Raw genomic sequence first — 15368 nt, forward strand, 5'->3', positions numbered from 1 at the left:
TTCCTCTAGACCTTTATACAGTAGAAGCCTGCTTCGTGGCTTAAATCCAAGCTAAGGAAACGAGTTAGCGGTCTGTTACGACCCCAAGTGTCTAGGGGTAAAGGGGTGTATCATTTAGGATAATTCTTTTGGAAGCAGGGGGATTCTGGTGAGGGACTAGGAAGCGTGATAAGGGTAAGGAACTAGAGTGGTGCCAAAGAAAAGAAAATAAACAAAATGGAGCTGGCAAGGACAGTGAGGGAAAGCTAATCTGACTACAAAAGAAACCCCGAAACACACGGTCTTCGGCGTCTTCAACACCCTAGCTAACCTGCACTGACTACCCAAAACCATACAAGACAAATGGCACTCACCCGTACTAAACTAGCGTACTAATACAAAGTCAACTAAGTGTGTAAAGTGTACCCAACAACCTAAACTAACCTTATATACAAAAGTTCACACAAAAACACAAGTGAACCAGGAATACAAATAAGGGAAAACAAGAGTAATAAACAGGAGCAGGGTACAAAAGAACACAAAAGTTGAACATGTAACACTGGGGCAAGGGAATGACAAAACAAGGAAGAACACACAAACAAATGAAAGTATAAAGAAACTAATGTAAACCAACAAAACAACAAAGCCGAAGCTGTACGAAAATACACAAACACAAAGCAAAACAAACCAACAAACGAAGCCGAAGGAATAACAAGAAGCAAAGCGAAGCAAAGCGAAGCGAAAACCAAAACCGAACGGGACCGAAGTCAAACGAAAGGCCTCTTCTTTCTGAAAGCCTCCATGTTATATAGTGAATAAGATGTGTTCTGATTGGCTGAGGGCTGTTTGATGATGACATCATATTGAAACAGTGGTGTGATGGTTGGCCAATGGGGAAGGGAGAACAATCAAGGGTCAACAGTGTGGACATAACACAAAAAACACACACAGAACACACACTGGGACGTAACACCCCCACCCATAAAAACAAACATCTAATGTTTGGACAATGAAGACAAAACCAATCAAACAATATGCTATACTCTACCCCCAGCCAGGTCATTTCCAAGAATAAGAGTTACCCCTTTAACAGGTAGCGAAGGACGTACCCCAACTCTAACAAATCCAGTAACTAAACCACATTGTAGATGTACACAGTAGTGTAGTGTAAAGGCACTTTCATAAAACCCATTTCGATGCCTTGAACTAATACACTCGAACCACAGATAGATTTATCAGACAAAGGCAGTGCATCCACAACAATAAATGACTGGGCTGCTCCAGTATCTCTTAATATTGGAATTGTTTTCTGGTCTTCTGGTTTACCTGTTAGCGAAACGAATCCTTCCATAATAAATGGTTCATAACTAGGGTCAGGGAGACTGTTTTCACTAGACAAAGGAATAGCAGAACGGGAAACACAAACCCAGCACTCTTAGGTTGTTGCTGTTGCTGCTGCTTACGTTTTAGGGCCAAACAATCTGCAATTATATGACCTCTCTTGTGACAATAAAAACATTCACGCTCCTCTTTAGAACGTGAGGAACTAGTTTTTACTGGGGGAGACTGAGACTGGGAACTTAGAGTAGACAAAGTCTTCTCCGCACGCACAGACATGAAAACATTCTTATGAGTGAGCACGAACTCATCTGCCAAAACAGCGACTTGCGATAAAGTAGTTACTTTTTGCTCATTCAAATACACAACAATGCGTTCAGGCAAACAGTTCTTAAATTCCTCTAAGAGCATTAACTCACGCAATGAGTTAAAGTCCCTCACTTTACTGGCTACAACCCATTTATCAAAGAGAGTGCCCTTCTCTCTAGCAAATTCAACAAATGTCTGGTCTGACACTTTACGATGATTTCTGAAGCGTTGTCTATAAGCCTCAGGAACTAATTCATAAGCCCGTAAGATAGCAGCTTTCACAGTATTGTAATTCAAACTTTCTTCTAAAGAAAGTGTAGAACAAACTTCCTGAGCTTTGCCCACTAATCTACACTGCAAAAGCAGTGACCAAACCTCTTTAGGCCAACGAAGTGATGTGGCAATTCGCTCGAATGCACCAAAGTAGGAATCAACTTCCGTCTCCCTAAACAGAGGAACTAAAGCAATGTGCTTACTTACATCAAAGGTGGTAGAGAGTGGATCTTGCAAAGGAGACACGCTAGAGGCCTCGGAGTGGGTCGGCTGCACAGCAGGAGCATTCTTTCGTGCTTCTAGCTCAAGCTGTCGGAGCTTAACCTCTTTCTCCGCCTCGATCTCCATCTTACGAATTGCAAGGCGCAATTCAAATTCTGCCTGGCGTACTTGGGCTTTTTCCTGCGCCTCCATGTGCAAGCGGGCCAAATGAACTTTCAGGCGAGTATCGCTTTTTGACCCGGTGGAGACCGGAGAGAACGGTTCAAAGGGAGGCAAGGTGGCCTTGACCTCAGCCTCCACTAAGTCTTCAGCCACCCCCTGCACCTCGTCCTGTTCTTCCACCACCATAGCAGGTTTAGCAGCAGCCCCAGGAGAACCGGCATACCTGCTCGTTAATGCAATGACCTCTAACTCTACCAACCTATCCATCACAGCTCTCTTGACGTCCCTTTTAAGAGCTTGCGTCGAAACCTGAATCTGGAAGTAATCAGCAATTTGGAGCAATTCGTCCTTCCTACACTTATCCAGCTGCTCAAAGGAAGGTTCCTCCACAAACTTTCGCAAATCAAAAGTAGCCATAACTACAGTACCTTGCCAAAACACAATCCACAAATCAAAATCCTGTACCAACACCAAAATTCTGCAACACAAAAAAAAATCCTTAGGACGGGAATTTGATATCCCGGACGAGCCCCCAATAATGTTACGACCCCAAGTGTCTAGGGGAAAAGGGGTGTAACATTTAGGATAATTCTTTTGGAAGCAGATGGGTTTTGGTGAGGGACTAGGAAGCGTGATAAGGGTAAGGAACTAGAGTGGTGCCAAAGAAAAGAAAATAACAAACAAAATGGAGCTGGCTAGGACAGTGAGGGAAAGCTAATCCGACTACAAAAGAAAACGAGAAACACACGGTCTTCTGCGTCTTCAACACCCTAGTTAACCTGCACTGACTACCCAAAACCATACAAGACAAATGGCACTCACCCGTACTAAACTAGTGTACTAATACAAAATTAACTAAGTGTGTAAGTGTACCCAACAACCTAAACTAACCTTATATACAAAAGTTCACACAAAAACACAAGTGAACCAGGAATACAAATAAGGAAAAACAAGAGTAATCAACAGGACAGGGTACAAAAGAACACATACAGATGCAGCCATTCAAAATGGGTGAGGTATTTCACGGCATACCGCGGTGGGCGTGTCACAGTATCACGCAGTATCACGCGGTATAACGTGTGTCACCTGTGTCACGTGACTAACTATCCGGCGTCGCCTTGTAAAACCGCCAGGGGGAGCTTAACCTCTCATGTACAGCATTTGAGCCTTTAATTTTGAACTGTGTATTACAGCATGTTAATCATCAGTCATTAAAATGTTGGTATATATTATGAAAGCAAGATTGCTCAGTTGGACAAAAGTACACAACCTACCTTCATCAGAAATATTTATGCATCAAAGCCTTTACTGAAGATATTACTAATAGTATTGATAATGGATGACTTTGGACAAGCTGTATACTCAAAGTATAATTTCTTTAGCACATTTGTACAAGCACTTGGAATCTGTCCAAGCCATACTTTGTCAGGCATTTTGTTTTACTTCAACGGGGCATAAAAACTTCCTTGCTTTTAACAGGGCGTTTCATAATTTCTAGCAACGAAAATGATTTAAAATGCGACACCTATCATTCAACTAGAGCTTAAAATATCACAAGGAAAAATACACACCGGTATTCCATTTCTCCCTAAACATTGTAAGCTTCGAAGTCTTTAACTAACGTGATACCGGAGTCAACCAGCATACTTTTAGAATTTGATTAAAAGGGAATATAATATGGAATCGCGTATCTAAAGAATTTAATAACGGTATGATTATATCCGTGTACTGCGGCAGGACTGTGTAAGGCTGTTTCGCCTGCCTGATCATGCGAGCTGTCTTGTAGCCTACTGGTCTAGGTGCGTGACTACCAGCTAGCAGGTTGTGTGTTCGAATCCAGCTGGTGCTGGACTTTTCATTTTTATTTATTTATTTTTTAATCGCGTAACATAAACATATTACCGTATGCAAACTGTACTGTATACAGTATGTATATGTATATTTAATGTCTTAACTGTGCCCGTTTAATTGAATTTAAAAAAAATATTTAACACGAACATGAAGCTGTTTACATGTTCCGCCTGAGAACAGTCACCCGTTGCTACCCAACGCAGAATGGTGATTGGCTGACACCATCTGACACCCCTCTGATTGGAGAAAAAAGACGTGCTGGTGTGCTATACCAGGAAGAGGATTTCTTTCAATTCTAAACGTGTATTTTAAAAGTTTAAGAAGTAAAAACCTTACAGCGTACACAGATTTCTAAACTGATCAGGATCGTTATCTTTGTCTCATGCATAATAATGTTCACCGCTCTGTCCAGCAAATTAATAATAAACTTTATTTTATATAGCTTTTTAAACGAATAATTAGATTGCTCATAAACCTAATCACTTGCTTTTTCTTTTTATTTATGCTCAGATTTCAACTATAGATCGTATTATTAATAACCATAATAACAACCAACCAACAAAAACAACCATATAAACATAATGGTGGTGCTGGACCTTCCAGTTTTATTTATTTATTTTTTAATCGCGTAACATAAACATATTACCGTATGCAAACTGTACTGTATACAATATGTATATGTATATTTAATGTCTTAACTGTGCCCGTTTAAGTATTGAATATTCATATCTAATTTTACCACTGAAGGGAAATCTTAACATAAACATACAGTATATGGCTGCTCTCGGTACTTTAAAGAAAAAAATACGCACCAGTATTCCATTTCTCCCTAAACATTGTAAGCTTCGAATGAAACCACTAAATAAAGACATAAATATAGAAATCTTAAGATTTGTTTTATTTAATGTTGGTAGCAGGATGAACTGTCAGAGTGTATATTTTGTCGCAAAGTTGCTACAAGATGTTAACAGTGAAAAAGGTATTTAGAAATGAGTTATTTCAAGATGAAAAAGAAAACATACACGAAACATGGTTTCATTACGACCAGAATCGGTCTTGAGATATTTTTAACTTGATTTACAGTATTTGAGAGGTATGTCTTAACACCGATACTACAGTGCTTAAGTACTGCTCACGTATATGTTTCTAGGTTTATATTATGCATTTCATACGGTCAAATTACTTTTGAACAACTAATAAGAAGCGCCAAACGGTATGCGTTTTAGTTTCGTTTTGTGCTGGAACCCGTGGATTGATTAGAGATATCAAGTACATACAAGTCATTTTTTAAATGTTGTAGTTCGTCTTGAAAAAATGTTACGAGTACATCATCTATCAACAATTACACAGGTTCTGTTTCCATATTGCGGATTTTGGTTAGGTACAGTATTATCAAATCCAGTGGCGCTGTGTGTTACTTTACTGAGTCCCAATCTGTGATTGAAACCTGTAAAACCGGTTTAATTCGTCACAGCCAGCACTCTTCAGGTGTGAGGGTCTTCTGCTCAGAATGAAACGCTAAAATGTTTGTGTATATTCTAATGGTAGTGGGGGCAGGGTGTGTGGGAACAGGTTTGTTCTTCACACCTGAAACATTTTCTCTGAAAGGATTTTCTTAGCAGTTTAACCGATCTTGTTACAGCATATTACAGTTTACTATTATTAACCATATTAATTTTAAGTGCTTAATGTAAAATCTTGTAAAAATATATTTTCATTGTTCAAATATACATTAATATACATTAAGTCTGACTATCATATAATAAGTTAAATACAAAACTAAAGAAAAAATAGGGTTAAATATAATTCAAAATATTTTGCTAACAATGTTAACTGTTTATGAATAATAAAATGTATTAACTAAGGAGTAGGATGGCACAGTTGTTAGTATGTTTTTTGTTTTGTTTCTTTTTCATAAATACAACAGTAGTACCTGATGTCTCAGTGGCTTTCAAAATTAAATTATGCATGCAAACCTGTGAACTAGAAAGATAACTAAGATTTTAATACTAATTAAATGACCGCGGGCACTTCCCACCCCCCTACATTCTCAGAGTAGAACAGACTAACCTTCTAATGAAAGACGGTCCACCCCCCACGGACAGGAAAAGTGCCCACAGGCACTTAAACTTAATATGGTCAGTAACGGTAAACAGTAACATGGTAAGAAGGAGCACGTACAAACGTTTTCGAAATAACCACATGTAAGACTCTGATCCTAAAAATGTTTAGGGAGAAAGTGGAATACTGGTGTGCTTCCAGAAGAATCAGTATGGCTCAGAGATTAAAACTTCACAGACATTAACGAAGAGCATAACGCGTGTACTGTATACACTGCAAGTACAACCCAACTCTCTGCAGGAGTGCTGGCTGTGACGAATTGAACCAGTTTCACGGGTATTTTCAAAGTAGGAGGCGAGATTTCCAGCGAAAGACACCCCCCCTCAAAAACCCAGTAAATACAGTACTTACTAGTTAAAGGCTAGGCTCCCGACTACGGCGAAAGGAACCCTTCTTTCATTAGAAGACAATGAACATATTTTAGCCCTGAATGAATTAATAGCAAACATGGTTTACATAAAAGACATTTTTCCAAGAAAGTTTAGCCTTTGTCACTAATGAAACCACTAAATAAAGACATAAATAGAAAAATCTTAAGATTTTTAAAATACATGACTTTGCTAAAATTTATTTGAAAATAAAAACAATTACAACCGCCAGGGGAGAGAGAGAACAGGGGAGGGATGTTGGTTTTGCATAAGGGGCGGGGCTATGGAAAGTAGGTATGTTTGGGAATGTGTAGTTACATGTTCTGGCTGTTTGTGAATTATCGTTGTTGAGTATGGAGTGTTGAGGTATTGATTTTGTGTAATGCTTTATGTTGAAAATTGAGGTGGATTTTGTTTATGATAAACAGGATAAACTGGGATGGGAGGAAGGTTTGGTTTTGCATAAGGGGCGGGATTATGATAATTGGAGGACTTTGCGAGTGTAAAATGGTTTGATTATTTGATTTTGTATTGTGGTTGTTATCTATGTTTTTGGTTGGTATTATGTTTATATGGTTGTTTTTGTTGGTTGGTTGTTATTATGGTTATTAATAATACGATCTATAGTTGAAATCTGAGCATAAATAAAAAGAAAAAGCAAGTGATTAGGTTTATGAGCAATCTAATTACTTATTCGTTTAAAAAGCTATATAAAATAAAGTTTATTATTAATTTGCTGGACAGAGCGGTGAACATTATTATGCATGAGACAAAGATAACGATCCTGATCAGTTTAGAAATCTGTGTACGCTGTAAGGTTTTTACTTCTTAAACTTTTAAAATACACGTTTAGAATTGAAAGAAATCCTCTTCCTGGTATAGCACACCAGCACGTCTTTTTTCTCCAATCAGAGGGGTGTCAGATGGTGTCAGCCAATCACCATTCTGCGTTGGGTAGCAACGGGTGACTGTTCTCAGGCGGAACATGTAAACAGCTTCATGTTCGTGTTAAATATTTTTTTTAAATTCAATTAAACGGGCACAGTTAAGACATTAAATATACATATACATACTGTATACAGTACAGTTTGCATACGGTAATATGTTTATGTTACGCGATTAAAAAATAAATAAATAAAAATGAAAAGTCCAGCACCAGCTGGATTCGAACACACAACCTGCCAGCTGGTAGTCACGCACCTAGACCAGTAGGCTACAAGACAGCTCGCATGATCAGGCAGGCGAAACAGCCTTACACAGTCCTGCCGCAGTACACGGATATAATCATACCGTTATTAAATTCTTTAGATACGCGATTCCATATTATATTCCCTTTTAATCAAATTCTAAAAGTATGCTGGTTGACTCCGGTATCACGTTAGTTAAAGACTTCGAAGCTTACAATGTTTAGGGAGAAATGGAATACTGGTGCGTATTTTTTTCTTTAAAGTACCAAGACCAGCCATATACTGTATGTTTACGTTCCAAAATTAATATTGTTTATGGCCTTCACACGCGTTACAGTATGCTCCTATTCTTTTTATGCTCAGCTACTAAGATTTCCCTTCAGTGGTAAAATTCAATATCTACAACGGGCACAGTAAAGACGTTTACAGTACAGTAAGTCTTTCTACGACAGACCAATGGACCACGAGTGCCCCTGTCGGTCAACCAATCACGCACCGCAGTATCGCGTGTCATCTTACCTGCGGTATCTGTACTGCGGTGTCTGTACCGCGCACTTTGAATGGCTGCATCTGTAAGTTGAACATGTAACACTTGGGCAAGGTAAAGACAAATCAAGGATGAACACACAAACAAACAAAAGTACAAAGAAACTAACGTAAAACCAACAAAACAACAAAGCCGAAGCTATACGAAAATACACAAACACAAAGCAAAACAAACCAACAAACGAAGCCGAAGCAATAACAAGAAGCGAAGCGAAGCGAAGCGAAGCGAAAACCAAAACCGAACGGGACCGAAGTCAAACAAAAGGCCTTTTCTTTCTGAAAGCCTCCATGTTATATAGTGAATAAAATGTGTTCTGATTGGCTGAAGGCTGATTGATGATGACATCATATTGAAACAGTGGTGTGATGGTTGGCCAATGGGGAAGGGAGAACAATCAAGGGTCAGCAGTGTGGACATAACAGAAAAACACACAGAACACACACTGGGACGTAACAGTGCCGGCGGGGGGGCGCTCACCCTGAGGTCTGTGCGGGTCCCAATGCATAGTGACGGAGACGCTGTGTTGTAAAAGGGTGCTGTCCTTTGGATGAGATGTAAAACCGAGGTCACAGCGCTCTGTGGTCATTAAAAATGACCACCAAAACCTTTGACAAAAGCTCTTGGTAATTGATGATCTTCAATAATGCTCCTCCTTTAGGTACATTTTAAATCAGCTGAAAAATGCTGTGAAATGGGGGGGCACTTCAGGCCAGTGTAGGATTTGGGTTACAAGAACCATGAAACTGCATGAGAAAGCCCGTACACTGAATTACACAGCTTTCTATTCAAAGGAGGACAAAAGAAATTCCCTGAGTTCGATTTTTTGCAGCACAGAGAGGACCACTGTCGTGAGGCCGGTTAGCTCAGTGGGTTAGAGCGTGGTGCTAGTGACGCCAAGGTTGTGGGTTCGAGCCCTGTACGGGCCAGGTCCATTTCTCCTCTCTTACCAAAGCTGTTAGGTTCCTTTCCGTGGTGAGATGGGTTGTCATGCAACACTGCCACATAGTGCTGACAGACAATTAAATGACAAAAATGAAGAGAGTTAAAGCAGCTGGAGAGGTTTTCTTACAACTTTTGAGCTGACACAGTTTTGGAAAATGTTTCCTTCACGCTGCACTGTACCACATAGGCAGCCAAGAGTCTCCAAAACAAAACAGAATTGACAGTCATATAATGTCCATTAACCCCGGTTTTAAACGCAGCATCATGTCTGCCATCATAAGAATATGAGTCCAATATTTTAGAATATAGTCAGAATGACTTCTAACCTTACCTGTGGTGTCTTTAATCCCTATTGCTCAATGCATGGTGTACGTACTGCATACATGTGTCTTGAGAATGAGGAATGGGCCCCTGAGACAGTCATTTACCTGTTTCACAAATGATCGTATTTTACTAGAGATTCTGTTTGGGATTCAGATGTGCATTCGGACAGCAATCCCTTTCAAGAAATGATACGTTCTGGATGAGGTCAGTGGTGCTGGAACACTGTATTTAGGATGTGTTTGCAGTGATTGTGTGTCCCCTGCTTCAACGCAGTGATATATAGATGTGCTCCTGTAATTTATTGGTACATGCCCAGGGCAGTAAGCAGTCTGAGGATTTATTTCCAGATGGCATAGAGCAGTGAAGAAGTGAAGAAGTGCAACACACTGGATCATTATATTTTTAGAATCTATTCTACTTAAATTATTACATTATACACAATTTGAGTTCATTTTAAAAAGTAAAAGGTAATGAAAGGAATGCATTTTCGTAAGAAAGATAATACCGATATGCATGTGATAATCTTCCTTATATCATGTAGTGCGTCATTTGGACACTTTGTGGGCTTGAAATACAAAGAAAATCATGTTCTATGGTACAAGATAAATGCAAAACTTAAGCTTTTATTTTAATTAGATTTGTTTATAAAGCATAAGCAATCATTTATTACATTAATATATCTGAAAATAACATTTTAGCATCATATTATTACATACAGGTCTCTAGCTTCAACACAGTGCTATATATATATATGCTCAGTGATTTATTGGTACATGCCCAGGGCAACAATCAGAATGAGGATTTATTTCCAGACGGGCTACAGGTAGTGTTGTGAAATACTTCAACACACTGGATCGCAGATTTAGACCCCCTGCACTCTTACTCCTTAAAAACCAAAGAAATGAAGATATGTAGCAATCACATTGTAACAGGGGTGACAGTGACTTAATGCTTATACAAGTGGACTTCTGGTACCTTTAGGGTACGGTGTTCCCTGAAGGGCTCTCAAACCCCGCATTTCAGATGCCTAGCTGTATCGCTGATGTGTTGCACCTCAGAATCACTTTTAAACCTTACCTCTGGTATCTTTAATCCCTATTGCTCAACGCATGGTGAAAGTATTGCATAAATGTGTCTGAAAATGAGCAATGGGCACCTGAGAGACTCATTTGCCTGTTTCACAAATGATCATATTTGACTAGAGATTCTGTTTGGGATTCAGTTGTGCATTCTGACAGCAATCCCTTTAAAAAAACGATACATTCTGGATGAGGTCAAAGGTGAAGGAACACTGTATTTAGGATGTGTTTGCAGTTATTCTGTGTCTCTAGCTTCAACACAGTGATATATATATATATATGCTCACTGATTTTTTGGTACATCCCCAGGGCAATAATCATTATGAGGATTTATTTCCAGATGTGCTAGGGGTAGTGTTGTGAAATACTTCAACACACTGGATCGCAGGTTTAAACCGCTTGCACTCTTACTCCTTAAAAACCAACAAATGCAGATATGTAGCAATCATATTGTAGCAGACACTCATTTGCCAGTTTCACAAATGATCATATTTTACTAGATATTCTGTTTGGGATACGGATGTGCATTCTGACAGCAATCTCTTTCAAAATATGATTTTACCTTATCACAGCTTTGCCCTTCTTGCCTCTTTGGACAATATCTCTATCTTGTGGTCGTTGTTGGTAATGTCTAGACAATATCTCCATCTTGTAGTCGTTGTTGGTAATGTCTTCTTATGCCTTTTTTATTTAAATTCTCTATTAGTTGATTCTAGAATCTCTACAATGGAGTTGAAAACATCAGTTTTATAGCAGACAATATGACATTATTTATAGTCCAATTAGAAACTTATTACCCTGTTTTTAACATAATAACAAATTAAAATTGATTAAAACTAAGTTTGGAACACCAGGGAACATAACGAATGATTTTTAGGAAAACCATGAGGTTCTCTGTGCCCGATGCCTGCAAGGGGAGAAAGCTAGAATCCTTTGATTTTTTCAAAATTTGAAAATAAACATCATATAACAACAGCTTTCATTCCTAGGAGTGAAAAACAACCATTTTTGAAGACATAGTAGTTTCTAAAACACTACAATAAGTTAAAAACAACCATTTTATATTACATTATTTTTTGTGAAATTTGTCATTTTTTGCACTATTTTTAATAAAATCTCTAATTAAAAGTGATTAAAATTAAGTTTGGAACAACAAGGAACACAAAAAAAAATATTTTAAGGAAAAAAATGATGTCTTCTGTGCCAGGTGCCTGCACGGGGAGAAAGCTAGAATCCTACCCAGGCTCCTGGAGCTCTGTCCTGGCTAAAGGAGGGTGAATCCATCCCCTTCAAAGCTCCATGAAAAAATGATATTTTTAAATTTGAAAAAAAAAACATTATAGAACAACATCTCTTGGTCCACAGAGAGCAACAATCCAACTTTGAACAAAATCCATTGACTGATCCCCGAATCCTGAAGTTTCTTCGCATGATATTGGGCTTGCAACCACTTTCTGGAAAACGAAGAAAAAGGCCAAAAATGAAAAAAAAGTTATCAATTCTAGAGCCTAAGAGGAAAACAAGACAAATGTATATCTCCAAATAATTTTATGTGCTTCAGAAGAGCCCAGGAAAGTTTTTTGCATACATGAAACCACGCCCGTTTGCACGTAAGCAGACATGGTTGCACAAACGACTGCATGAAAGCACGCGTGCATGCGAAGTCATCCTGTTGAGCATTTGAAAAGCCGCACCACGCCACACTTTAAATAGCTCTTACATTAGTGGTAGACACAGGAATCGCCGCAGGAATCAAAATTGAACCTAGTTCATTCGCCGCCGCATTCCTCCTATAATCTAACACGGAGTGCGAGGTGGCTGCGGATACGTTTTCAAAGTCGCTCTCCGTTAAAAAAAAATAAATACCTTTGACAAAATACGTGCCTGCAGACAGTAACACCTCAGAGGGTTTAAGGCTGGCTTCACGTTCAAATGATAAAGTCTCCCCGTCCGGATGTCAAAATGCAACTTTGGCAGACAGAAAAAACATCAACAAACCACAAATGTGGACAAGGATTTTACAAGCTGCACCATACTGCACTTTCAAAAGCATTTACATTCGTGTTAGACGCAGGAATTGCCTTTGTTTTGCGCGCTTACGAACGCCATGGAAAACGAAACAAAACAAAAGCCCTCAGCTCCTGCACTTGATTATAATGCCATTTCGTGTCGAAGCAGTAATTTACATCATCCTACCACTGCAACACGGGGAATAGAGGGAAATGAGCACAAGCTACGAATCGTCTCAATCACTCCCTAGAGTCGTAAGGCGCATTGAAGGGTGCACCCCCATCATTAATCGTTGCGCCTCTGTGAAAGGAAAGCTCTTGAGCAGTCTTTGAAACAGCTCAGATCAAACACTTGATTGCTTCCATGTGCATCTGGAGCCCATTTCTTATTTTCACTTCACGCCGCCCAAAGCATTTCTAAAACAGGAGATTCGCGTTTAGGAATGCGCCCTGCCCTACAAATAAAACAGTTCTGTTGCGCTTTTGATCAAAGGGAGATTCGCTGTTCTTACTTTTTGATGACATAACACCCAAAGGGGCTACTTTGGAGCTGGATTCCAACCAGCATCCTAAAGTTTCTTGGCGGTATCCTTTACAGTCCTCTGTTCGGTCGACAAGGGACTAAAGGGGGCAGCTTTCCTCACACATACAGTGCAATGTACTGTAGTGCTCCCGTTCATTGAATTCACAGTTCTGCATCAGACCTCTAACTCGTTTCCTTAGCTTGGATTTAAGCCACGAAGCAGGCTTCTTCTGTATAAAGGTCTAGAGGAATCACAAACTATTTGAGAGGCCATCATCCTAGGGGGAACTGACAAAGTCTATCCCTAAACACCTAGCGATGTCTCTAGAGAGACTGTCAAAAATCACTTTCTCCATTCGTGCTGCAAGTAAGTAAAAACGTGGTCTCAACCCAGGGCCACTTGGCAGCAGCGGCACGTAAATACTGTTACTGCTCGATACCGACGTTAGCCTACAATACCATGTTTAGCCACCGCTAGGAAATGTACGGCTCTAGTACCGGAGCAAACGACAGGAGGGCCAACGTTTAACAGGCACATGTGTTAGATATGGAGAGCGACGAGGATGGGATTCAAACCCACACGTGCAGAGCACAATGGATTAGCAGTTCATCACCTTAACCACTCGGCCACCTCGTTGACGAAACTGGGCTGTCCGGACATGGGTTGGCGCGCTCCAGATGATCTTTTTCTTTTTTTTCCCTCGTACTCGAGGGTCATTTTCCTGTTCCACGTGCGATTTCAACATTTTCCTTGGGAGATGTCAAGCCAGCAAGCCACTGCTGTGGTTCAGTGGCCAGTGTGGAGTTCAGTGGCCCTGTTGTACACAGAAAGCACATTGAGCTCCTTGGACATGAAAAGTTCCAGATAAAAGCCATTCGTCACCCTTTCTCTTGGTGTTGATGTTGCTATTGTATGTAAAGGTGGCAACTTGCTCAGCGAGCAGGCGGAGCACACACCGAATGCAGATGTGTCTGAGTGGTGTGTCCAAGTGGCTGCAAAAAAACAGTACTCCCGGGGCGCCGTGGCTTAGTTGGTTAAAGCGCCTGTCTAGTAAACAAGAAATCCTGGGTCCGAATCCCAGCGGTGCCTTTTTTTGTGCTGTGTTCTCGAACAGAACTGGTCATTATGGACAACCGCATACGCCTAGACTTAATTAAATGCAAGTATTCATTTCCTGTCTTGAACGACTTGTTTTTCTTAAAATGGATGCAACTTGCAAAACATGAAATACAAACCTTGCTAATCAGCGCTAGCGGCTGGCAAAAAAAAAATAAGTCAGTAATGTTTTTTTTCTTTAACCTTAACCCTGCTAATGGAGAAGAGTTAAACGACCGAGTCTATGCAGCTTAAACGGTTCGCACGTCGGGTTCTTAGCTGAAAGGGTGGTAAACCACGCTCACCCCAGTCCTTAATCTTTTAAAGAGGATACAAAATTGAACCTAGTCGCCACATCACATACATCCTGTTCAATGATAAAAAGGTAACATCTATCCTCGCTCCAGAGTAAATCTGACGTTGAGGGCATCTTTTTTTTCACTTTACCGTGAGTCGGGCTCGGCTGCACAGAGGAGAGAGCAGAGCAATGAGATCACAGGGACAGGGGAGTCACACGCTGGCGGTTTGAATACGCGGAAGATCACTGAGGGATCCACAGTATGTGGACCTTCCGTGCGCCATCAGTCCGCACTCCGCACTAAATACAGTGTTCCAGCACCTTTGACCTCACCCAGAACGTATCATTTCTTGAAAGGGATTGCTGTCCGAATGCACATCTGAATCCCAAACAGAATCTCTAGTAAAATACGATCATTTGTGAAACAGGCAAATGACTGTCTCAGGGTCAATTCCTCATTGTCAGACACATGTATGCAATGCTTTCACCGTGCATTGAGCAATAGGGATTAAAGACGCCACAGATAAGGTTAGAAGTCATGTTCTATGATCATTTCTTTCAGCATTAGGGACTAACTATACTAAACTTATGATGATAAAATGTTATTTTCACATATATTAATGTAATAAATGATTGCTTATGCTTTATAAACAAATCTAATTAAAATAAATGATTACGTTTTGTATTTATCTTGTACCATAGAACATGATTTTCTTTGTATTTCAAGCCCACAAAGTGTC

The sequence above is a fragment of the Lepisosteus oculatus genome, unplaced genomic scaffold (assembly GCF_040954835.1).
Source record: "Lepisosteus oculatus isolate fLepOcu1 unplaced genomic scaffold, fLepOcu1.hap2 HAP2_SCAFFOLD_40, whole genome shotgun sequence".
NCBI lineage: Eukaryota > Metazoa > Chordata > Actinopteri > Semionotiformes > Lepisosteidae > Lepisosteus > Lepisosteus oculatus.